The sequence below is a fragment of the Castor canadensis genome, chromosome 7 (assembly GCF_047511655.1).
Source record: "Castor canadensis chromosome 7, mCasCan1.hap1v2, whole genome shotgun sequence".
Lineage (NCBI taxonomy): Eukaryota > Metazoa > Chordata > Mammalia > Rodentia > Castoridae > Castor > Castor canadensis.
Window position 1 is genome coordinate 71579278 of NC_133392.1, and position 25775 is coordinate 71605052.

At 38.1% G+C, this 25775-nt stretch overlaps 1 protein-coding gene and 1 pseudogene across 10 annotated transcripts in view; both read left to right on the forward strand.

Moving 5' to 3' along the window:
* Window positions 1-25775, forward strand: part of Nrg3 (neuregulin 3) — a 1113314-nt gene that overhangs the window by 1031783 nt on the left and 55756 nt on the right. The window lies entirely within an intron of this gene.
* On the forward strand, window positions 23010-24099 carry LOC141424638 (NADH-ubiquinone oxidoreductase chain 1 pseudogene; annotated as a pseudogene).

A 25775-nucleotide genomic window follows, 5' to 3' on the forward strand; every position in this document is an offset into this window, starting at 1 on the left:
TTTTGAATGTTGCTCATTTTGTTGTAGGTTTCATGGGTTCATGGGTTCCTGTTATGAAATGCTCAAATGATCTTGAAATTAGCTGCTTTTGAAAGTCCATGATTCAGTCATAAATACAACTTCACACAAAAGAAAGTACTGTGCAAACTACATATGTCGGTACAAATATTAGGCACTATCATCATTCATAAAATCACTAATTTATTCTTTCATTACAGATAAGATTCTATAAGTATTCTTTCTATATTTAACTAAGCTCTGTTTCTATGCACTGAATAAAATTCAACTTTCAGTTTGGAAATTTTTCTCCTGAACTATTTCACTCCTTATCTTTCAGCCTTGTTGAGGTTTTATTGTGTAAGTTTTACTTGATGTTTTTTCCTAACTAAAGCACTTGAGAATAGTTTGGCTTTGAAATGGAAGAACCATTAAAACCATCTGAATTGATCAGGTATTTCAATTCTTCCATCTGTTTTGATGCCTGTTTGGCTGAGGCTGTTTCTCTAACTATGCCTGTCTCTCAGGAGCAGGATCTGGCATTAGATCAATTTTGAGAACAGTTGAGAAATTGTTTTCTCATTTGTGAAAGGGATTTAAATCTTGTGTATCGAGGTCCTGCCAGGAATGAAATCCTCTTTCTATGTGATGAGCAGGTGCTAGAGGTTTAGATACAGGACATGCAGTCTTATAGACTAAAGGTGCTATCTTAAGGTATCATTGTAGATAATGTGGATCCACTTAGTACTTAGTACTCTGGAGAGATGCTGAAGGCCAACTTGGAAGGTCGGATCAAGCCTTATGAAATTGATCCATTCCATCTTGATGGATCCAAGGCTGTTCTTTGATGTCATGGGTACCCCAGATTTTCTAGAGAGTAATCCTGGTTGTTCAGAAGTTCAGATAATCCATGTGATTGGTTTTTCTGTGTTACATACAGTAAAGGTCTTTTATAAGCATAGAGTTAAAATGTCCTAATGCTTTCTTCACATCATCAGAGCAGAAAGGAAAAAAGAACACTATTACTTTTTGGAGTGATTGCTTATCGTTTGTCAGACACAATGCTCAGAACTTTGTACTCATCATTTTAGTATGGTCACAAAAACCCAATTCGAAGGCATAAACTTCCCATTTTACAGATAGCGGTGCTGAGACTGGGTGGCGGTGGACAAAAGATGTCTTCAAGTTTAGCCAGCTTAATGTGAGGTGAAACTGGTATTTGAATCCATCTCTTTGATTCCAAATATTATGGTCCCCTCAACATTCCTGGTGTGGTTACAGAGTTACAGAGGCATAGGAAGGTGTTTCCCTTCCCTTTAGGCAGTAACTTCTGATAGTTATAAGTGCAGGCTCTGGAGCCACACTGTGACCACTTACTCTTTCTGTGAACTTGAAATTATAGTTCAGTTTCTGTAGGCCTTAATTTTCTCAAGTGCAATTGGGGTTAATTATCGTTCCAAAATTGCCAAGAGGACTAAAGGACTTTGCACCTGTAAAGAGTTTGTGCTGTAAGTGTTCCAGAAATGTTCCTATTATAGTTGTCATTGCTATTGTTGTCACCAAGGCCTTTTCACAGAGGAACAGCTACACAGAAGAGGGACCGTGTACAAGTATGCTTTAATGCTACCTCCTGTCCTGTCTTAGTGGTGGAGAAATGAGAATACTCCTGAGATAAAGGTGGTCATTTCTTATCAGTCCACATAGGGTTCGTCTACCGCTGATGGCAGGGTAGACAGTGACAGTTACTCACAACCATTGAGTCATCAAGAAAACCAAATCCTTCCTGGCTTGGATAAAGCTATGAGAATGTGTCTATCTGTAGCTTTCCATACACAGGAGCAGCAGCTTGAACTGGGAATAGGACCTTAGGCCTTAAGTTTTCTTAGCGAGAGGGCCAACATGAGCACCCACTGGGAACCTGCCTGGGCCAGTGAAACTATTGCAGGTTGTAGGACAAGCAAGGCCCTGCTGCCCACACATTTCAGAGGATTTGAGCTCTTAGGCAAATCCTTCAGGCAGAATTTTTTAAATATGATTTCTAGCTAAAAACTATTTATCTACTTATATTATAAGCATAGCATTGACTCCAAGTTGTACCAGCCAACTTTATAGCTGATGTTTCAACCACCTTGAGAACATTCTGGTGATCACAGAAATAAAAGTTTATTAAGAAATGACAGTTGCACGGGTGTCCAAGACCTATCACTCTACTGAAGTCAATCTTTGCTTTTATTTATATCTTTTAGGGTGAGCCATAGTGTCTTGGACACTGTTTGTGGTGCTGGGTAATTATTTCCTTACATGAAGTTGTTTGCATTTCAATCTGTGTGTTGAGCTCATTTGATTAAAACAAAACAAAAGCTCTGGGGTATTGATTAATGCAATACAGGAAAACTAAGAAAGTAAAATTAAATACATCAAGGATTTAACCTGAAGGCCTTGCCTCAGATTAAGCACTGTGTGCAGCTCCATGAAGATGAAAACAGCTTTCCTCTCATGACTTGTGAATAATTCTAGATGTATTGTTCCTTAGATTGAACATCCATTGAATATGTTTTAACCAACCTCAGTTTCTTTGTCCTTATTTTGTGTATTACATTTTTCTCCAACTTCTTACTGACCTCTTTTCTCCTGGTCTCCAGTTTAATTTTCTGGAAAAGGCTAGCTGAAATCATTCATCAGTACCATCCATTGCAGAGTACTGTCTGCAACTGAAAAGCTCACAGGGCTGTCTATCTGCATGTGCTCGGGGGCCTCCACTGGACCTCAAAGTTGTGACCTTAGAAGCTGAATTCCAGTTACAGAATTTTAGACTCAGAAGCCACTCAGGCCACATCTATTAGCTGGTGCCATTGGTTGGTGGCTTCCATAGGTTGACATACAAGAAACAAAATTATTTTTATGACAATTTAAATGGTGTTTCAAGACTGCAAAAAGAGAGCAACACAAACATAAATATTAGTTTGTGGTGTTATTCAAATTTTAATTTAATTTTAATTTTAGTTGTATATCTAATGATATAGTAATTTTAATTTATTGAATTTCCTTTCTTCTAGCATAGAGATCAGCAAGATTTCCCCATAAAGGGCTAAATAGTAAATATTTAGGCCTTGAGGACTTTGCCATTGTGTACAAAAGCAGTCATAGATACTGCACAAGCTGATGGATATGACTGTGCTCCAATAGAATATTTTACAGAAGCAACTGCATCTGGTTATCATGTGCTGGCCCCTGGTCTTCCCAGTGCATGTGCACACAAGCTGTGTTCACACTCCCTCACACCACACATTCACTTCCTGCATCTGAATTTCCTTGTTTTCCTAATAAGGCTATAGCTCATAAATCCTGAGATGCCTATTTCACAGAATCGAATGGGAGCTTGTCTATTGTGAAACCTCTCAGAGTCTCTTAAAGCAGAGACAAAATATGAATTTCCTAAAGAAGAACCAACACCTCAGAATCATCAACAAATGCATACATTTGGGGGGAAATTCCAGCCTTATAAACTGGAATGTTTTCTCTGAGAAATGATGAGAATGGCACTTCTGTCACACAAAGCATGCCTATCTGCTTAGGCACAGACATTTTGCTGAAAATCAGAATGACAATATCCTATCCTGCCAAGCCTGTAACATGCTGAAATGATAGTTGTAAGAGAAGGAGGGGGGTTAGGACTCATAATACATTCTGCTTTGACAAATATCTTCAGTGTGTTGTTCTCTCCTAATATGAAGTTGTCCTTTGAGCCATTCTCACCAAAATGGGCTGTCACTCTTAATTCCAGGGGAATGCTAGTACCATTTTACCTTTCAGAAAGTAAATATTAAAACAATCTCCAGGTGTCTGATTTCTCTTCCCAAATGGTTGGTCTGCAAACAGTGCCCATGGGCTTGTTTACTTGGATGAATTTTATTCCAACTGTGAAACATTTATTCTAAATCTCCTTGCAATTGTTTTTCTTGAAAGTTTGTCTTCCTTGGTTACTGTATGCTTTCTACCTGTCATAAATGATCAATGGGTATTTCATTCTAACAGAAATGAACCTTTGTATAAAACAAAGGAAGATTTCGATATGTTTCAGTTCATTGAGATCCCCTGCCTTTGCTGCCTCAACCCATGGGAGCAGCAGGAGATCCGGAATTCCTGTGAAACTCTTTCCTGAGGCCATGAGCTTTCTTGTAGTTTTAGATTCTTCATAATTGCTGGATTCATTCAGAAGTGTTACTCTGTGAAGTTTTCTCAAGGTATGCACAAAAATGTTTGTGCATAGCAGAAAACATTTAGAGAGAGAGAGAGAGAACTCTCTTTTTATTTCTTCAGCATTGTTGTCAGAACCCGCATGTTAGGTTTTTTTTCACTTTGCTCTTTTGTAGCAGTGCTCCTGACAACATTTGTAACATAAAATAGGTTATGGTATGGTCTATTTAGCAATAATAATAAAATGTAAGGAGTGTTTAATTAATAAAAATTATAAATAGAACCATCCATCGAAAAGTAACCAGCAATACTGCAAATTCCAGGGTGACCACAAAGTCTTTGTGACTGTCTGTCTGGGCCAGACCCAAGCAAAAGGATGAGAAATCTGCCTTCACTGAGCCCCTGAAGGAACTTGATTGTGAATGCTGTCTGCAGGTTCAGGAACACAGCTCAGCTGTCTCTATCACCTCTGCCCAGTCTGGATACATTAAGATTGTGTTGCTCTTTCCAGATTTTCTCTTAGGGTATGGAATAAAAGTGTCCAGCAAACCTCCCAGGGAGGTGAAAGTGAAGGTAGAGATCTGAGTGACTATACCCCGGTCATGGTAAGTGATACAGTGGAAGTTGCCCTATTGGTTATCTAGGGCAAACAATGAAGCCCCAACCAAAGGAATAGTTGAGACCAGGAGATAAAGGAAAGCCTCCTCTTACTGAAAGTCATAGGTCCAAATGTTATGTTTCTAGCTTGGTATGTGGGATGTAAGAGGCATGGGGGACTTTCTAGGCAGAAGGAACAAAATATAAAGTGACCTGGAGCTCATGAGGAAGAGGATGGAGAACTGACAATAGGCCTGGGCAGAGTGTACAAGGGGTAGTGGTAAAAGACTCATGGGTAAATAAAGGCCCAGATCATGATGGACAAGCATCCTACTCATGCTCTCCTTTACCTGCTGTATTCTCTGTCCTTCTGCAATGGTGATACTGCCCAATTCTCATTCAGATTAAAATCAGGAGCCATGCCAGATCTCCTAAAGTCCTTCCTATCTCACAACTCCTTCACCAGCTGGAAGAGTAACCTTGCAACTTAATTTTTACTTACATGTTCATTCATTCTTGAGTTGATAAAGCAAACTTGTTTTTGAAGTGCTTTCAATTTAATGGCTTCAAGACATTGGTTAAATAAATGTTAATAAAGGAGGTCATGAAGAAACACACACAGAAGTTTGGAGACAGACCCAGTTGGGTTGAATTGTTGTTTGTCCTTTTTATCTTCTAACTGTACAACTTGGGAACATCTCTTGAGATGGCCAGAGCTTAAAACATGGACAGAAATAAGTTGATTGTGTGTTTGTCAGAGTGCTTTCCACAGCATTACCCTATATAAAATAGAAGTTACTCTCTCCTCATTTCCCACCTTAACTTCCATTTCTCTTTTGAAATTTCTCTTACTGCATTTTTAAACCTACATTGCTTCTTTCATTTGATTTTGAGCTCCTTGTGGGCCATGACTATTGTTAAGGATTTTTTGTTTTCAAATTAAATATTTCATGGTTTATGTCTCTCCTTTTGCTCAATAAGGGCTGGATGGAAGTCCTGTGTAGTCTGTACTTTGAGTGCAGGAGGGAGGATGGGTGGATGGTTTCCTTTCTAACTTCCTCAGAAGTGGAGTAAGAGGAGACTAGAAAAAGGGCAGAGATTTATGGTGATTTGATATGAAGGCATGAATTTGATTCCCAGGTCTGTCCTCTTAAGTTGCCACGTTAATATCTTTGAGCCTTATGTGAAATAAAGATAAAATTCTTTGTTATATTGCCAACATGACCACAACTGGACATTCACCTCAAATCATTTCCACTTTCTGTTCCCACTCTGCCCATGGGAAGGACCACAGGAAGGTCTCCCAAACCTGCAGCAGCACCCAGGTTTATTGACTTACCTCCACTCACTCATATTTTCCAGATATTTCCATTCTGTGGCCATTTCTGTCTTCCCCTATATTGTGGCTGTTTGGAATTGACAATTTAGTAGCGTGTTTGCTTTGTAATTCTGATTTCATCCCCCTGACACCATACTTCACATCCTCATACTTTCAGAGAGAGCAAGCCTAAAGGTCCATTTCCATCCTTACTTCCAGATTAAGTTCCCACACTCATGTTTTCTCCTCTAGAGAGACCAGCTTTCCTGGAAGACAAGACAAATATGAATCAGTTTTATGGGGTAAGCAATTAAATATAATTAAAACAATATGAATTACACCTTTAGTATATTTTTGATAGCCTCCTATGGATTATTTCAAACACTTGTTCATGTCATAAACATTTTTGAGTGGAAATATGTATATGGGCCCTTCCATTCAATATTAGCACACAAATGTCTGCAACAACACCAAAAACTGGGATTAAGCTATCATCTGATTGTATTCTTTCTGTAAATCCAAGCAAGATGTAGAGAATTGCCCTGATGTCATAATAGTCTGCTTGAAGTTATTGGGCTGTATAATTGAATAGTCTCTTGACTTGGGCATAGAATAAGATACCAGTTTGAATACATAGACTTGGCAGCTGAGTTTGTTACCAACCTGTACTAAAAGTGTATGCATATGGAATAAAGAACATATTGGTCCTTTTCACCTCTGGCAGTGAGATTCTCTATGGACAGAGCCAAACTTAGAAGGACCAGATGAAGCAGTAAACACTGATGGCTTCTGTCCAGCAAGTTCACAGTGGAGTATCTGGCACTACCCAAGACTCTTGCTCTGCATGACCTTTTACACAAACTGAAAAAAATATCCTGTAAGTGAGAGAAGTGCAACTATGCTGCTCACATTTCCAAGGGAAAGTAAGGTCACTGAGCTGGAGATACTGTGACCCTCAGAGACGAATCTAGAGGAATTACATATATTAAATGAGTATTGTTTTCTTCATCTTTCCTCTTAGCTTTGTTCTTTCATATCCAGTCTTCTCCTTTTTTTCCTTACTTTTTTCTTCTTTTACAACCCTTTTATTATTGTTCTTTGCTCTCTCTCATCTCTTTTTCCCTCCTTTCATCTCTCTCCATTCTTCCAAATATCTTTAAGTGATTAAAGAAATGAACCTTGGCTATACAAGAAGAAAATACTCTCAAGTCTTTAGTTCCTTGAAAAAGGACCAGGGTAGGAGTCTTCATATCAGTGTTGTCCAGGGAAATGTAAAAGCATTATATCTAGTGCATGAGGATCCCATCCCAGTCAATTCTTGGTGATGGGTAAATAAAGCTATGTTCATGTTTTACATCTGGTACTGTAGAAGTAAGCATGTACCATGTGCCAAACACTACTTTTCTTACATTGCTCCAAGTCATTGTCACAAGAATTATGGCTATCCCTCTCTTGTGAAGCCACTGAGGTAATTATTTCCAGTGTTTTCTCTGACAACTCTTTATCATTTCCCATCTCTTACATAGGCAGATTATTATCTAAACTATCACATCATATTCACTTTGCACTTGACTCATAATTTGTAAGTACCTACCATAGCATTTTATATTTATTTTTGTATGCCCATATTTATTTTGTATGTAGGTTTTGTGGAAATCTAACTTGCTCATCTTTGTAGTCAAAGTGTAATTGTAGCTGGAGGTGTACTCAAGTGGTATGAGCTTCAAATTGGTTGATATGTGTTGAAAAGCATGTAGGCAATTTGCTTAGAATCTGTAAGAATTGACTAATCTTTGGAAGGACAGTTCCTCTGGGATCAGCAGGCTCAGATATCACAGCATCAGGAATTAGAAAAATTAAAACATGTTTAATTCACCTCTGGTGACAAAAGAGATTCATTTCTCTCTAAAAATGAATGAACATATGGACAAGACAGCAATTCTGCATATTTCTGGATATAATTGCTAGTATTATGTTACATAAGAACTATTGCTATGATGTGGTTATGATATAGAGTAAGCCTAAATAATCTACATATTTTAATTGGAGATTATGTGTGTAGACACCATAAAGACTTGCAAATTCCCCCAGAGACTTTAAAATGCTATTCAATTCCACTATAACTAGATGCTCAAATCACTTTACTAATGGGTCATATATGTATTATTATGCATTTAGATTTATCTTCCAGATGTTCTTTGCCTACACTAATTACTGCAGTGAGAAACATCCTCTATGAGTTCTGTCTTCCTTGAACCATTATGTTCTCTTGATATTAATCCTACTGTCATCTTAGATCCAATAGCTTACTCTTTGCTGAGGTCTGCTTGTCACCAAACCCCATTCGATGCTGGATGACAACATAACTGATCTGGGAAGGAAATGGATAACTGAAACATTGGGTGTCAATCATTAATCCCTCTGTTTTTGACTAGGTAATAGGGATGTGACTCAGAAGTCACACAATTCTAAAATGAAAAAGAATCACAATCCCAAGTCAATGACTTCAGAGCTTAGGAACTTTTTAAGTGTACCACAATGTCTAGAATTGAATGCTAGAAAACATTGTGTATCTGTAAAGTAGAACAAATATTTTATAGTGCTTTTTAGTCCATTATAGAGACATATTTTGGTTAATATTCCATAGTCTACTCCAAAATCTTATTAAATTTCTGTTCATAAGCCTGTTAAATCAGGATTTTCCATTCATATTTGTGAATTTGAGTCAGCTGGTGGTTTCCTCTGTCACTAAATTAGTGTTTTTTAAGTACACCTCCCCTTTCTTTGAGAATGCTACTGGTAATTTTTGTGTAGTGTCAGCTGGAGGTGAGAGGAGTTTATTGTCAAGATTGTATAGGGTCAAGAGATCCTGGAGAGCTGTTAGGCAGAGAAACTCCAAATATCAGAATGAGGAAAGACAACATCCTCACCAGAACTCTAGTTATCTATATGCATTTTATTTTATTTCTTTTATCTAACTTTCTTTTCATTCCTTGTGAGATTACATGGTTCTTACAGTGGTCAGTATTCTATTTAAAGTATGTTTACTACAAACACCTAAAGTTCATTATAATTACACAAAGCTGGAAATAAAATAAATGTCCACCTGACTTCACCATATGATAGAACACTACATGCCAACTTAAAAGGATGAAATAGACCTAGGAGTGCTGAATATAAAATTCCCATGGGTTTGTCCCACATGGCAGTACATGACTGTAATCCCTACTACTTGGGAGGTGTGACTTGAGACCAGGTTCAGGAAAAGCAAAAGTTAACGAGATTTTATCTCAAAAAAACAAGACAGCCATGGTACAGCACAGCTACTCAGGAGGTAGAGGTAAGAAGATCATGGCTTGAGGCAAATTTAGCATCAGAACTTTTGAAAAACAAACTAAAAGCAAAAGGGCATGGGTTCTGGATCAAGTGGTAGAGTGTTTGCTTATTAAGAAGGAGGCCTAAATTCAATCCCCAGTAACACCAAAGAAAGAAAGGAAGAAATGAAGGAAGGAAGAAAACTCCCATGCTTTAAACTTTATTGTAAGCTTTTAAAGTATGCTAATAGAAGTAAAATAAATGAGCCACAGCAATATGCAGACATGATTGAATCTCTTTGATATAATGCTATACCACAATAAAAAAGCTAGACATAAAAAGAACATATGGTATGATTCCATGTATATAAAAATCCAAAAAGAGCCACAGCTAGCCTTTGGTGCTAGAAATCAGGTTATCAGTGACATTTTTGTCAAGGTTGTTGGTGATTAGGAAGGGGGACTACTTCTTCTGGGGAACTGGTGATGCTCAGTCTCTTGATTTGGGTGTTGGTTACCTATGTTTATTTTGAAATAATGATCACAAGTTGCAAATTTGTGAATTATGCATTTATAGTTGTTATACTTTGCTATGATACTTATTTTAACGGGCAGGATTTGAATTTTGAAAATATAAGAAACTGGGCCACTTGAAAACAAGGGCAGAAAGTGAAAGGTCATTCTTAGATGAAGTAAGAGATATGGTTAGCCAAGGTCATAAGCAATGTGGATTTCTGGGTAGATGGAAACTATCAACAAGTACAAGAAGCCAGTCGGTAAAGATGGGAAAACCTCAGGTAGAGGATGAGCAGCCCTGAAATTTATTTCCAGCTCTAGTTTAAATGCATTCTTACAATAAAATTTTCAAAGACAAAATAAAATGAATTGAGTGGAATATCAGCACTTATGTTGATAAAGGAACAAACATAGTCACTAGTGTTATAATTGGTATTGTTATTATAATTTAAGCAACTTTACTATGTGTCTGAAAGGCATACTGAAACCAGTGAGCTTGACTACAATGCCCATTTTAACTCTTTGGAAATTCAAGTGGCTTAAATGTAACATCCAAATCAAAATATACTTTAAAAATAATGTAAACCAGGTGTCAGGGAACACATCTGTAATCTCAGGTCTAGGGAGGCTGAGGCAGAGGGTTGTGAGTTTGAGTTCAGCCTGAACTACATAGGCCCTGTCTAAAACAAATAGATAATGATAAAAAGCATAGTGTAGAAAATAAATGAACCAGTGACGTAGGTTTTTATTTTCAATATCAAGTATCATGCACTATACATAAATGTACTTGCTATACATTTGGCAATGCAAAGGTTTCTTTATACCAGCACCACACAAACATGTGCCACACTATTATGAGGGTTATGGGGTCACTAAGCAATAGTAATTTCTGAACTCCATTATAATTTCATGGGACCATTGTCATGTATGTGTTCCATTACTGACCAAAATGCTGTTATAAGACTGTATGGCCTAGAGTCTAGATACCTGCTCTCTACTATCTGATCCCCACCCATCTCAGGACAGCCTTCAATGGGATAGTTATGACAGTATGACAGGAGCATGAAAATTGCAAATAACTACAAAGAGCTTTGCAAAAAGTGGACTTTGCTGGTGACCTTTAAAGATCTGGCAAGGTCAACAGGGATGCCCAGGCCAAAAGAATTAGTTCTATGATGTCCATTTCACCTGACTGAAGGTTATCCAATCCATAGAGGATTAGATGTTTCTTTCAATTTATATAGTCTCTTGTGAAAGGGATTTAGTACATTAGGCTTCCCATTCCATCAAAATGGGTTAAATACTGTAAATATTCCTATGAACCTCTGGGTCAAAATCTCCCTATTGCTAAGAAAATGCAATGCTATCTTTCCCAGTTACATGTATGTCTTGCTCAAAGAATGTGAGTTAACCAATTAACAGTGGATCCTGCTTGATAAAACCTGGGGTTGAGGGTCAGGATTGGGGGTAGTGATTACATGTTCAGGACAAATAGATTTCTCTGACCTTTTAAAAGTAAAATCAGAAGCCACAGACTGGTTTTACTTTAGCATTGAGAACTTGCTGATAGATTTAATTTTATTTAGTTTACTTTTTTTCTTATAATTTATTTGTGGAAGAAATAGCAGTTGGAAAGCCAGCAAATGTTATACATACCAATGAGAGGACCCCAGGCTTTTCTTTTTTCTTTTTTTCCAACTATGTTTTATAGTATTCACTTATCTGTAGTCAGCCAGAGTTGTACTATTTGGGAATGGAGGAAAGGAGATAAGGGTATTGCAGGAAAGGTTGATATTTGGTGGGGAGTGCAGGGTAAGGAGAGAAGCAGAGGCAATTACAGGTAAAGGATAAATGTTTATGACTTAAACTGTTATTTACCCTTAAATACCACATTTAATGAATAATGTACATCAAAAAGTACTGTGCATGGAAATAAAACAGAATATAATTTTAATATCAACATTTCATTGTGATATAATTATTTTTTTCCAAAAAGTTAAAAAGTACATTTCCACAGTTATCTGCAAATAGCAACAGAATGAATCTCTGGGGTAAATGGGACCCCTCTCCACAAAAATATGTCACCTGCTTTTATCAGCCCACCAGAGAAGCCGCTGGCAAAAGTTATTAGGGGGCCAAGCAGAAGCTGTTCAGTTCACCAAAGCTCTCAAGCACCCACCCCTATGGAGCCAACACTAGTCATATATTGTGATCCAGGGATGATCACAATTCTTGCCCTTGAGGCAAGAATGGTTCATGGAAATAGATATTTACATTTTTGGTACAAAATAAGCAGTTGTGGAAAAGAAGTGAAAGAGGGAGCTTGAGAAGAACTGTTAAACCTAGTAGTAATGCACCTGAGCTTCTGTGGGTTGGTGGGTGTGTTTGCTTACTAGGGGTGCTATGGCAAAGTACTATGAACTGCTTCTATGTGTGTGCATGTGTGTGGCTGTGTCCACATTTCCTCTTTCAATAAGGATGCAGTAATATTGGATTAAGGTCCACTGTAACAACTTTATCTCTTTTGGGATTGGGGGAGCAATATTAGGTTTTGAACTCAAAGCCTCCTTCTTGCTACTGCAGGAGCTCTACCACTTGCTTTAGTTTGTTTTTAGATGGGTCTTGGAGTTTTGCCCAGACTGGTGTCAGGAATGAGATCCTATTTCTGCCTTCTGAGTAACTGGAAGTACAAGTATACACTACCCCTTCAGCTTATTTGTTGAGATAAGATTATGGTAAATTTTTTTCTGGGCTTTGAACATCGATTTTCTTATCTCAATGACTCCCCTCCCCCATAGCTGGGATTACAGGCATACACTATAACACCTTGCCCTCTATTGACTTTATCTTAACTTGATAATCTGCAAAGACCCTATCTCAGTCCATTTGGGCTATTATAACAATAAACCTTAGACTGGGTAACTTATAAATAACAGAAATTTACTTCTTACCTTTCTGGAGAATGGAAAGTCATAGATCAAAGTGCCAGTAGATTGGGAGTTTGGCAAACGCTTACTTTCTTGCTTCATATATGGTGCCTTTTTGCAATGTCCTCATGTGGCTGAAAAGAGGCAAGATTTCTCCATTAAGCCTGTTTTTATAAGGGCACCCACCCTTAAGGATAGCAGAACCCTCATGACTTAATCACTTCCCAAAGGCCCCATCTCTTCACACTCTCCCACTGGGAATTGGGTCTCAATATATGAATTTGTGGGAGGTGCACTAATATTCAGACCATAGCAGACCCTATCCAAATAAGATTATATTCACAGATATTGGGGTTTGTGCTCCAACATCTTTTGTGGGATACCATAAAATGGATATCAAGATTTACATGGGAATAAGATTAAAACTTCTAATGGAAGTAAGATGCAATATAATTTGGAATAGCAATATTTTATCATGAAGTAATTAAGTAGCTTTTTCAAAATATTTTACAAAGTACCTTTCTCTAGTCACCTGCAAAGAACAAAATGAATTCCACAAATAGAAAAGGGCAAAGGACTTCAAGAGAAATAACATAGTTGAAAACATGGAGCATTTCAGTATCTCCTAGTCATCCCAGCATCTTGATACTTGACTTGTTTCCCTAGAAACCCCCAAGTAGCATTCCATAGATCCTTGTAGCAAGGAGCAGGTTCTGTCTTCCTGACATGTTTATCATACCCTATCTGAGTGCCCCACCCTGCCAGTGTATGTGTGATCTCATGATGAGAATTCCTTTAACTTACCTTCAGGATTTCTTTTATTTTGAAATAATTCTTTAATGTACTTATCCAACCATTTTATTTTTCACTTTTGTCTTCAAGCAAAAAAATGCAAATTGAAGTTTGAAGCACTCTAAGAATTCTTTTCTTTCCTTTTATTCTCTTTCCTGATTAAAGCACAATTGCACTTTCCCATAAGCTCCTAATAGTTTAATCTGCCCCTGGCATTTGTTGATGTCTAAGAATGAATTTCAGGAGGCCCTCTTTATCTAAGAATAATTAATACTGTAATAAATCCACTTCAGTTTCTTCCCATTAAAATGTGTACAAAAGTTAGAGTCTGACAATCAGGGAGAGACTGACCTAAACAGATTATGAGGTTGACTTGATGGATTGAAATAAATGCTGGAATTAGGCAGTGATGAATGCTAGTGTGAAGACTCATTTCATAAATTGTGTGTTCATTAGTAAATATTGTTGTATTTTTATGACTTTTGCCTCTCTGTGTAGAATCTTAACTGCGGGGCTTCAGATAATGAATACTTGGCTAAGAAGGAGTCCCACTGGTACTGTTCTGTTGACTTTTAGAATAGCTATCAGAGAAATCAAGCTTTCATTTTGTTACCTAGTGACACCACTTAGAATCTGATTTGCATATGTTGTTGAATATATGGTTGTCCAGTTGGGGAAGCTATTGCTCCTGTATTTGACTTACAAGTGTATGAGTGAGAGTGTTTGTGTGTGTAAGACTCACACTACTTCAAAGGCAGTATACTTATGTAACCCATACTTGAGTTTGTTGTCTTATATCATAATTAGAATTGGTGGTACAAAAGAAATGTTGTCAAGAGGCTGTGAAATCCTAGACCCCTCAACTAGAGTGAAAATAGAGACACCTTTTAGAACATTTCCCATCTCTCAGGATGGTAAAAGCTCTTACAGGAGCTTTGTTCCATCATGAACACCCATACTTCTGTCTTCAGTGTTGAACTCTCCAGAAAGAAAGGTATAACAGAGCTACAACTATGATTTTCCTTTGACACCATTTTTTTCTATGTACTATATCTTAAAAAGTTTTTGAAGAAAGAATTCTAGAATTCCAAAGATTGTTGCAGCTTCTGAAAGAATTCTCATTAGACTGCATTGTGCATCAAGATCTAAACACTGGCTACCTATTTAAGTAGACATCACACTGGGCAACACATTTCCAAAGGGACAAGAACTATATTCTGCTTCCCAAACTGTAAGTGGAAGGGAGAAGGTATAAGAGGGCACTCAGATATCAAGGATGGTTATTTACATTACATTCCTCAAAACCTCTGGGCAGGAAATGCAAAACCACTAGTTGAAAAATGCAGTTACTGAGATGGAAAGTACATGTTACCACGAGTGAAGAAAATGACATAAAAATGACTTCCTTAAATACAAATCTCAGGTCACAGGCCAGAATCAGCAAATTACTTACCTAGCCCATGCCAAAGCTGGTTTTGCACAGAGGAGTAGAGTAATACAATATTTTTTTTTATTTGAACACTAGTTTCAGAAGACAAAGAAAGAAAACTGTCATTTTGTGCATCAATAGTATGCCACACATAATTCTAGGCGCTTTGTGCTCACCTGCCATGTCCCTAAACAAATATATAACAGCACAAAAAATGCACCACAGGAGGACCCAGGAATCACAAGAGGACACCTTTAAGGGTTCTTGTATCACTGAAGATTGTTTTGTTCCTCAAAGTGACTTCATAACTTGTGTTTTAAAAAATAGGATGCAAAAATGTTAACACTGCGTAGAATAATAACAGCAGTTACACCAAATCAGATTGTCAATGTTTATCCACTTATTGCCTCTGCCACCTACCAAATGACAATTATATATAGCTTAGCCTAATATTTAAAGGTTACTGTGGGGTAGGTATTATAACACTGTATTTAGCTCATTTCTCACAACTTTCCTACAATGAAGCTAGTGGTAGATACGAGTTACAAGTAAGGCATTTACTACTTTCTGGAATTAGTTTTAAATCTAAATTCTAAATCCAGGTTGAAATAGGAAACAGGGTAGGTTTTGCATAATGTGCCTTGCAGTGCCTGAAGGATCCATGAGAAAACACCCTGGTAGTTGTAGGAGGCCACCTTCATAATTCCAACAAAAGAGCTTCATACAAGTTTCTAAGTGGCCGTTGTGTCACTAAATCAAAGGCGTAACTTGTCTGGTCTTGCCAGGTCATTCAGAAGCCCACTATTCTAGAAATACCCTTCTGTATAATTTGGTTGTCTTTTCTCCCATTTTTTTCTTGCTTGACTGACTGTTAATTTTCAGTCTCCTCCACCGACTCCTACTCTCCCCTTCCATGAAATTAGAGTCTCTCAAACTATGCTAGGGATCCTTCTCTCTCATTGCTCTGCATTTTCTTTTGGTGTTACTTTATGTACAATCATCATCTCAGTAGAAGCACATCCTCTAAGTGTTTACATCTGACATCTTGGCATCTCCTCTTGGCTCATTTCTACATATTTAAATGTCTCCCAGGCATCTTACTTGGGTATTCTATATGCTCTTTAAATGAGTCCCAAAGGGAGTTTGTTACTTTCCATCCAAGTCTGATCACCCTCAGATGCACTCTGTCTTAGTAAATGCCATCACCTACCAATCCTTAAATATTTTCATCCTAACCATTCACTTCTGCTTCACTCTCTACTCTGTTGGTTACTGCTGCTATACAACATAAATCAGACCGTACTTGAGTTTACATAATAGCCTCCCATCTGGATACAGAATCCACTGTATTCCATCTAACATTTTCCCCACATTACAGGAAAAAAGACATAAAATCCTTCCACTGCTTTAGTGAGATGTTCCTTGTTTAACAAGCCCATTGCCTCTGTGGTGCTCTGCAAAGGTGCTATGGTCTAGATTATGCCACTCTGTCCCTTACCTCTTTGTGCAAATTGTTTTCTCTTCTTGGACCACTCTCACTGTCCCCATTACTTTTGTCTAATTGGCTCCTAATCTAGATTTCACATCTTTGATCCCTGGTCTATGAATAAGTGGATGTCACATATCATGTGCCTTCATAGCATTATATACCTTCATTACAGTTGGCAATTCATACTTACTTTCATATTTATTTAATCAAGGGTTGCCTGTCCCAGTGGATTATTAAGAGCATGATGATGGGATGGTCTGTGTCTGTTTTTGTCTTTTACTTCCCTCCCTAGCATTGCATACATTTGGTAGTAAAAATATTTCATTTAAAAAAGGAGTAAGAATTATTTCATTCCTCCACCAGGAAGGACATTCAGAGTAGATACAACCATTTACTATCTTCTAGATACACGTCTCAGAGAAAAAATTAACAAAAGACTTTGTTGCTGGACCTTGTAGAATCAAGCGAATACAGCCCCACCTAAATAAACCAAAAACACCATATAAAAAATACACTAGTACTCAGTCAAAAAGCAGCATCAACCTTCCTAGACATAATTTGAACAGAAAAAACCACACCCAAACTGATAGCTAACATGCAGATTAAAGCCTCTATCACTGTGTCCAACCAAAAAGGAATAATCAAACTATACTTTCTATCCTTCCTACTATCAATAGCCTTAGCACTAACAATTATCATCTAACAACCATGAGTGATCTCAAGAACAATAAAAATACTTACAAAGACCAACCAATGAACACCATCAATCAACTTCCATAACTATAAACAGCCGCAACACCCATAACATCTTTATTGACACACTCAACCCCCTCACCACTATAAATAACCCAATCACTTGTATTATAAATACCCCCCAATACATCCACCTCATCATTCTTCACCAATAAGACCAAAAAAATCAACTCAACAAACAAACCAAACACCAAAGCACCTCAAATAGCCACATTAGAGCCCCACGTCTCAGGATAATCTTCAATAGCCATAGCCGTAGTATAACCAAACACCACTATCATCCCACCTATATAAACCAAAAACACCATCAACCCCAAAAAAGAACCACCAAAACTTAAAATTAACCCACAACCAACCCCACCACTAACAACCAACCCAAAACCAACATAAATAGGAGAAGGCTTAGAAGAAAACCCCACAAAGCCCAACATAAACATAACACTCAACAAATACATAGAATAAGTCATAATTTCCACATGGACTCAAACCAAGACTAATGACATGAAAAATCATCGTTGTAATTCAACTACAGAAACTCTTAATGAAAAAAAAAAAAAAAAAAAAAAGAAACTCTTAATGACAAACATCCGAAAAACACACCCATTAATAAAAATTATTAACCACTCATTCATTGACCTCCCAACGCCATCCAATATCTCAGCATGATGAAACTTCGGATCCCTACTAGGAATTTGCTTAATCCTACAAATTGCAACAGGACTATTTCTAGCAATACACTACACATCGGACACCACAATAGCATTCTCTTCAGTCGCACATATCTGCCGAGATGTAAACTACGGCTGAATCATCCGATACCTCCATGCCAATGGAGCTTCCATGTTCTTTATTTGCCTATTCATACATGTAGGACGAGGAATTTACTATGGATCATACGCCTTCTAGAAACATGAAATGTTGGCATCATCTTACTATTCACAGTTATAGCCACCGCCTTTATAGGCTACGTTCTCCCATGAGGACAAATATCATTCTGAGGAACCACAGTAATCACGAACCTACTCTCAGCAATCCCATATATCGGGTCCGATCTAGTAGAATGAATTTGAGGCGGTTCTCTGTAGATAAAGCCACCCTAACCCGATTCTTCGCATTCCACTTTATCCTACCCTTTATTATCACAGCATTAGCAATAGTCCACCTCCTATTCCTACAAGAAACAGGATCAAACAACCCATCAGGAAGCAATTCAGACTCAGACAAAATCCCGTTCCACCCATACTTTACTATCAAAGACTCCCTTGGATTCCCTCCTCCTAGTACTAGTACTATTCTCACCAGACCTGTTAGGAGACCCAGATAACTACACACCAGCCAACCCCCTAAACACACCACCACATATCAAACCAGAATGATACTTCCTATTCGCATACGCAATCCTATGATCCATCCCCAACAAACTCGGTGGAGTTGTAGCCCTAGTACTGTCAATCCTAATCCTAGTGGCCTTCCCGCTCCTCCACACATCAAAACAATGAAGCCTAGTATTCCGCCCAATCAGCCAATGCCTATTCTGAGCACTAACCGCAGACCTCCTCACCCTAACATGAATCAGCGGGCAACCTGTTGAACCCCCATTCATTATCATTGGCCAAATAGCATCAATCCTATACTTTTTCATCATTCTTGTCCTCATACCCACTGCCAGCCTAATTGAAAACAAAATACTTAAATGAAGAGTCCTCATAGTATAAATTATTACTTTGGTCTTGTAAACCAACAATGGGGAAATACCCCCTTAGGGCATCAGGGAGGAAACAAAGTCCCACCATCAGCACCCAAAGCTGACATTCTCACAATTAAACTACCCCCTGCACTCAATTTTACACCACTCAAACCCCCAATGGCACATTAACATGTACATATTACAATAACCTATGTATATCGTGCCTTAGGTTACATACCCCATTAATAATGCTTGAGCACTCTAAATGTTAATTGTACATAGTACATAACTGCATAATTATACATAATAATTTCTTAAGACAAGCATATAAGCAAGTACACTCATAACAACCGGACTATAGCACATACAATGCTAAGTGACATGAAACCAACAGTCAACATGGATATTTATAGCCAAAAGCCACCTACAAACGGACATAAAACATTACTTTATTGGTCGTATATTAGCGCATTAAGTCAAAAAAATTATCTTCAAAATGGATATCCCCTACCATAATATGGTTTCTTAATCTACCATCCTCCGTGAAGCCAACAACCCGCTTGGGAAGTATCCCTCTTCTCACTCTGGGCCCATTAGACTTGGGGGTTTCTATAGTGAAACTATACCTGGCATCTGGTTCTTACTTCAGGGCCATGGCAACTAAGATCGCCCACACGTTCCCCTTAAATAAGACATCTCGATGGACTAATGACTTGACTGGCCCATGATCAACATAACTGTTCTGTCATACATTTGGTATTTTTTAAATTTTAGGATGCTGTGACTCAGCATAGCTGTCAAGGCATGGTCTCAGTCAATTTGATTGTAGCTGGACTTTGAAATCAATATTCTTAACCCACATAATAAAAATCAAGGTATGCTAGAACTCCATGTTTGATGGACATAAAGGAAAAACAACACACACATACACATACACTTATACACGTATACACGTATACACGTATCTATGGGCAGCCCCCCCATCCCCCCACATGACTAACTCTTGCCAAACCCCAAAAACAAGAAACATGCTCTACCAACAAACTTTACACATTTACCCACCCTTAAACCTCGCACTTTAATCCTTTATTATATAAGTTCAATTTATTAATGTGCCATCTGAGTATCTCATAAATTAAATCATGCAACACACAATCCAAATCCTCACTCCCTCCCACATACTAATAAGATACCTGAAATAACCAACCATATAAAAGAAGAACTAACTTAAAATACAAAAGTTAATGTAGCTTATATATCAAAGCAAGGCACTGAAAATGCCTAGATGGACTGCATAATCCCATAAACAAATAGAGGTTTGGTCCTGGCCTTTATTAGTTTTCAGTGAAATTACACATGCAAATATCCATGCCCCAGTGAATATGCCCTCTAAGTCTAACAGACCAAAAGGAGCAAGCATCAAGCACACAAAACTTGTAGCTACAGACGCTTTGCTTTGCCACACCCCCACAGGACACAGCAGTGATAAAAATTAAGCAATAAACGAAAGTTTGACTAAGTTACACTGACTATAAGGGTTGGTAAATCTCATGCCAGCCACCAAGGTCATATGATAGACCCAAACTAATAAACCCCGGCGTAAAGCGTGTTTAAGAATTCCTACCTTCAATAAGAATAAACTTTATCTAGGTTGTAAAAAGCTACAGCTAAAGAAAAAATAACTTACGAAAGTAATCTTAACAAATCTGATAACACGACAGCTAAAACCCAAACTGGGATTAGATACCCCACTGTGCTTAGCCGTAAACCTAAATATGTAAACCTAACAAACATATTCGCCAGAGAACTATTAGCAACAGCTTAAAACTCAAAGGACTTGGCAGTGCTTTATGTCCATCTAGAGGAGCCTGTTCTATAATTGATAAACCCCGATTCACCTCACCATCTCTTGCTAAATCAGCCTATATACCGCCATCTTCAGGAAACCCTAATTAAGGCACTTTAAGTAAGCCAAAACATACAACATAAAAACGTTAGGCCAAGGTGTAGCCAATAAGATGGGAAGAAATGGGCTACATTTTCTTACCTTAAGAAAATTAATGGAAACTCTTATGAAACTGAAGAGGATAAGGATTTAGCAGTAAATTGAATTTAGAAAGCTCAATTGAACCGAGCAATGAAGCACGCACACACCACCCGTCACCCTCCTCAACATTTTTTATTACAAAGCTTACATAAACTATTACCACAAAAATTAAGAAGAGATAAGTTGTAACAAGGTAAGCATACTGGAAAGTGTGCTTGGAACATCAAAATGTAGCTTAACCACAAAGCATCTGGCCTACACCCAGAAGACTTCACACAACGAACATTTTGAGCTAATTCTAGCCCAAAAACCAACAACCACAACTACATAAAACCTGTAAAATAAAACATTCACTAATCCATAAAGTATAGGTGATAGAAATACATACCAGGAGCTATAGAGCCAGTACCGCAAGGGAAAGATGAAAGATTAATTCAAAGCACTAAAAAGCAAAGATTACACCTTGTACCTTTTGCATAATGATTTAACTAGAAAAAGCTTAACACAGAGAACTTCGCTAAGCACCCCAAAATCAGATGAGCTACCTAAAGACAGTTATCCATGAACACACTCATCTATGTAGCAAAACAGTGAGAAGATCTCTAGGTAGAGGTGAAAAGCCTACTGAGCCTGATGATAGCTGGTTACTCAAAACCGAATTTCAGTTCCACTTAAAATTTACCACAAGAAACAATACTCCAACATGTAAATTTTAATGTTAGTCTAAAGAGGGACAGCCCTTTAGATATGGATACAACCTTATATAGAGAGTAAAATAACCCGCACAGCCATAGTTGGCCTAAAAGCAGCCACCAATTAAGAAAGCATTCAAGCTCAACCACACCAACTCCTAAATCACAAAAGCCAACATGACCTCCTATAATACAAACTGAGTTAATCTATTCACCAATAGATGAACTAATGTTAATATTAGTAACAAGAAAAAATTCTCTGAGCACAAACTTATATCAGACCAAATGAATCACTGATAGTTAACATATATATAGGAAAAAAACAAAAACAAGCCTAACCTATAAAACGTAATGTTAACCCAAAACAAGAGTGCTATAAGGAAAGATTAAAAGAAGTAAAAGGAACTTGGCAAACAAAAACCCCGCCTGTTTACCAAAAACATCACCTCTAGCATTACAACTATTAGAGGCACTGCCTGCCCAGTGACGATTGTTAAACGGCCACGGTATCCTGACCATGCAAAGGTAGCATAATCATTTGTTCCCTAAATAGGGACTTGTATGAACGGCTTGACGAGGGTTTATCTGTCTCTTACTTTTGATCAGTGAAATTGACCTTCCCGTGAAGAGGCGGGAATAAACCAATAAGATGAGAAGACCCTATGGAGCTTTAATTTTTCAACCACAATTATACAATACACACTTACCCCTAATCAGCCTAACCTTATAATTTCTGGTTCAATAATTTTGGTTGGGGTGACCTCAGAGCACAAAACAACCTCCGAGTGATTTAAATCTAGACTAACAAGTCAAAATACAGGAAAAAAATCATAAATTGACCCATCACTTGAGCAACGGACCAAGTTACCCTAGGGATAACAGCGCAATCCTATTCTAGAGTCCATATTGACAATAGGGTTTACGACCTCAATGTTGGATCAGGACATCCCAATGGTGCAACCGCTATTAAAGGTTCGTTTGTTCAACGATTAAAGTCCTACGTGATCTGAGTTCAGACCAGAGTAATCCAGGTCGGTTTCTATCTATTTACAAGTTTCTCCCAGTACGAAAGGACAAGAGAAACAAGGCCAACTCCCCATCAGTGCCTTAAGTCCAATAGATGCGCTAACATTAATCTAGTAAACTGTACACTCACCTACCCTAGAACAGGGTTAGTTAAGGTGGAAGAGCCTGGTAATTGCATAAGACTTAAAACTTTACCCTCAGAGGTTCAACTCCTCTCCTTAACACTCCATGTTCATCATAAATGTCCTCACCCTAACTATTCCCACTCTACTTGCAATAGCATTCTTAACCCTCGTAGAATGAAAACTCCTAGGATATATACAATTACGAAAAGGCCCAAATGTAGTAGGCCCCTACGGCATCCTTCAACCATTCGCTGATGCACTAAAACTATTCATTAAAGAACCAATACGACCACTAGCCTCCTCCCCACTGCTATTCTCCATCGCCCCAACCCTAGCCCTAACACTAGCCCTTATCATATGAATTCCATTTCCAATACCACAACCCCTAATCAACATAAACTTTGGCGTCCTAGTCATTCTAGCAACCTCTAGCCTATCCATCTACGCCATCCTATGATCAGGCTGATCATCAAATTCTAAATATGCCCTAATTGGAGCACTCCGAGCTGTCGCACAGACAATCTCATACGAAGTATCCCTTGCCATCATCGTTTTATCAGTAATACTCATAAATGGGTCATTCACTATATCCTCACTAATCACAACACAAGAACATATCTGACTCATCATCCCAACATGACCACCAGCAATAATATGATTTATCTCAACACTAGCAGAAACTAACAGAGCCCCATTCGATCTAACTGTTGCATCCGGATTCAACATAGAATATGCCGCCGGATCATTCGCCCTATTCTTCATAGCAGAATACATGAATATCAAGCTATACACTATCAACTTCACCATCAAAACCCTCTGCCTCACCATACTATTCCTATGAATCCGAGCATCATAACCCCGATTCCAATATGACCAACTCATATACCTACTATGAAAAAATTTCCTCCCAATCACTTTGGCTGCCTGTATGCTATATGTATCCATCCCCATTGCCATATCAAGCATCCCCCCACAAATATAGAAATATGTCTGACAAAAGAGTTACTTTGATAGAGTAAAATATAGAGGCTCAAGCCCTCTTATTTCTAGAGCTAAAGGAATCGAACCTAATCCTAAGAACTCAAAATTCTTTGTGCTACCATATCACATCCAACTCTAAAGTAAGGTCAGCTAAATTAAGCTATCGGGCCCATACCCCGAAAATGTTGGTTTATATCCTTCCCGTACTAATTAACCCCGCTGCCAAATTAATTATCTTACCCACTGTAATTATAGGAACAATAATTACAATAACAAGCGCCCACTGACTAGTAATATGAGCGGGTTTAGAAATTAATATATTAGCGTTCAACCCCCTATTAATCAATAAAGGAAGTCCACGATCCACAGAAGCAGCAACCAAGTACTTCATGACACAAGCCACAGTGTCTATGCTGCTACTAATAGTGATTGTAATCAACATGCTAGACTCAGGCCAATGATCAGTCACCCATACACAAATCATAGCCCTAATAGCACTAACCATAAAACTCAGATTAGCTCCATTCCACCTATGAGTACCAGAAGTCACCCAAGGAGCTACCCTGATGTCAGGAATACTACTACTAACATGACAAAAATTAGCCCCAATCTCCATCCTACATCAACTAACACCATCAATCAAACATCAACTCCTCATATCAATAGCCCTACTATCAATTATAGTAGGTGGCTGAGGAGGACTAAACCAAACACAACTACACAAAATCATAGCCTACTCATCAATCGCCCACATAGGATGAATAATAGCCATCATCTCATATAGCTCAATAGCCTTTATACTAAACCTAATCATCTACATCTTACTAACCATCACCATATTTACAATAATCAACTACAACACAAACACCAACACACTCACCTTAGCCCACTCCTGAAATGTAACCCCAGTAATTACCCTAATACTGCTCATCTCACTACTGTCACTCGGAGGACTCCCGCCACTAACAGGATTCCTACCAAAATGAATCATTATTGATGAACTGACAAAAAATGACCTAATCTTAATACCAACAATCATAGCCATGCTAGCCCTACTAAACTTGTATTTCTACATACGACTAATCTACTCAACCACCCTAACACTATTCCCAACCACAAGCACCACAAAAATAAAACGATGACACCCCAACAACAAACCCTCAATCCTCTTACCCCCACTTTTCATTATTACAACCATAACCCTACCCCTAACACCCATCATATTCACCCTAAGCTAGGAATTTAGGTTAAACAGACCAAGAGCCTTCAAAGCCCTAAGCAAGTTAAATAAACTTAATTCCTGCAATAAGGACTGCAGAACGGAAATCAAGCACTTTTACTAAGCTAAGTCCTCACTAGATTGATGGGATTCAAACCCACGAAATTTTAGTTAACAGCTAAATACCCTAAACAACTGGCTTCAATCTACCTCTCCTGCCATCTAGAAAAAAAAGGTGGGAGAGGCCCCGGCAGAGTTGAAGCTGCTCTTCTGAATTTGCAATTCAACGTGATTCATCACCTCGAAGCCTGGTAAAAAGGGGACTCAACCCCTGTATTTAGATTTACAGTCTAATGCTTACTCAGCCATTTTACCTATGTTTGTTAACCGTTGACTATTCTCAACAAACCACAAAGACATCGTTACCCTGTACTTAATATTTGGGGCCTGAGCAGGAATGGTAGGAACTGCCTTAAGCTTACTAATTTGTGCAGAACTAGGACAACCAGGAACCCTATTAGGAGACGACCAGATCTATAATGTCATCATTACAGCCCATGCTTTTGTAATAATTTTCTTCATAGTAATACCAATCCTTATCGGAGGATTTGGTAATTGACTAGTACCATTAATAATTGGAGCCCCCTATATAGCATTCCCCCGAATGAA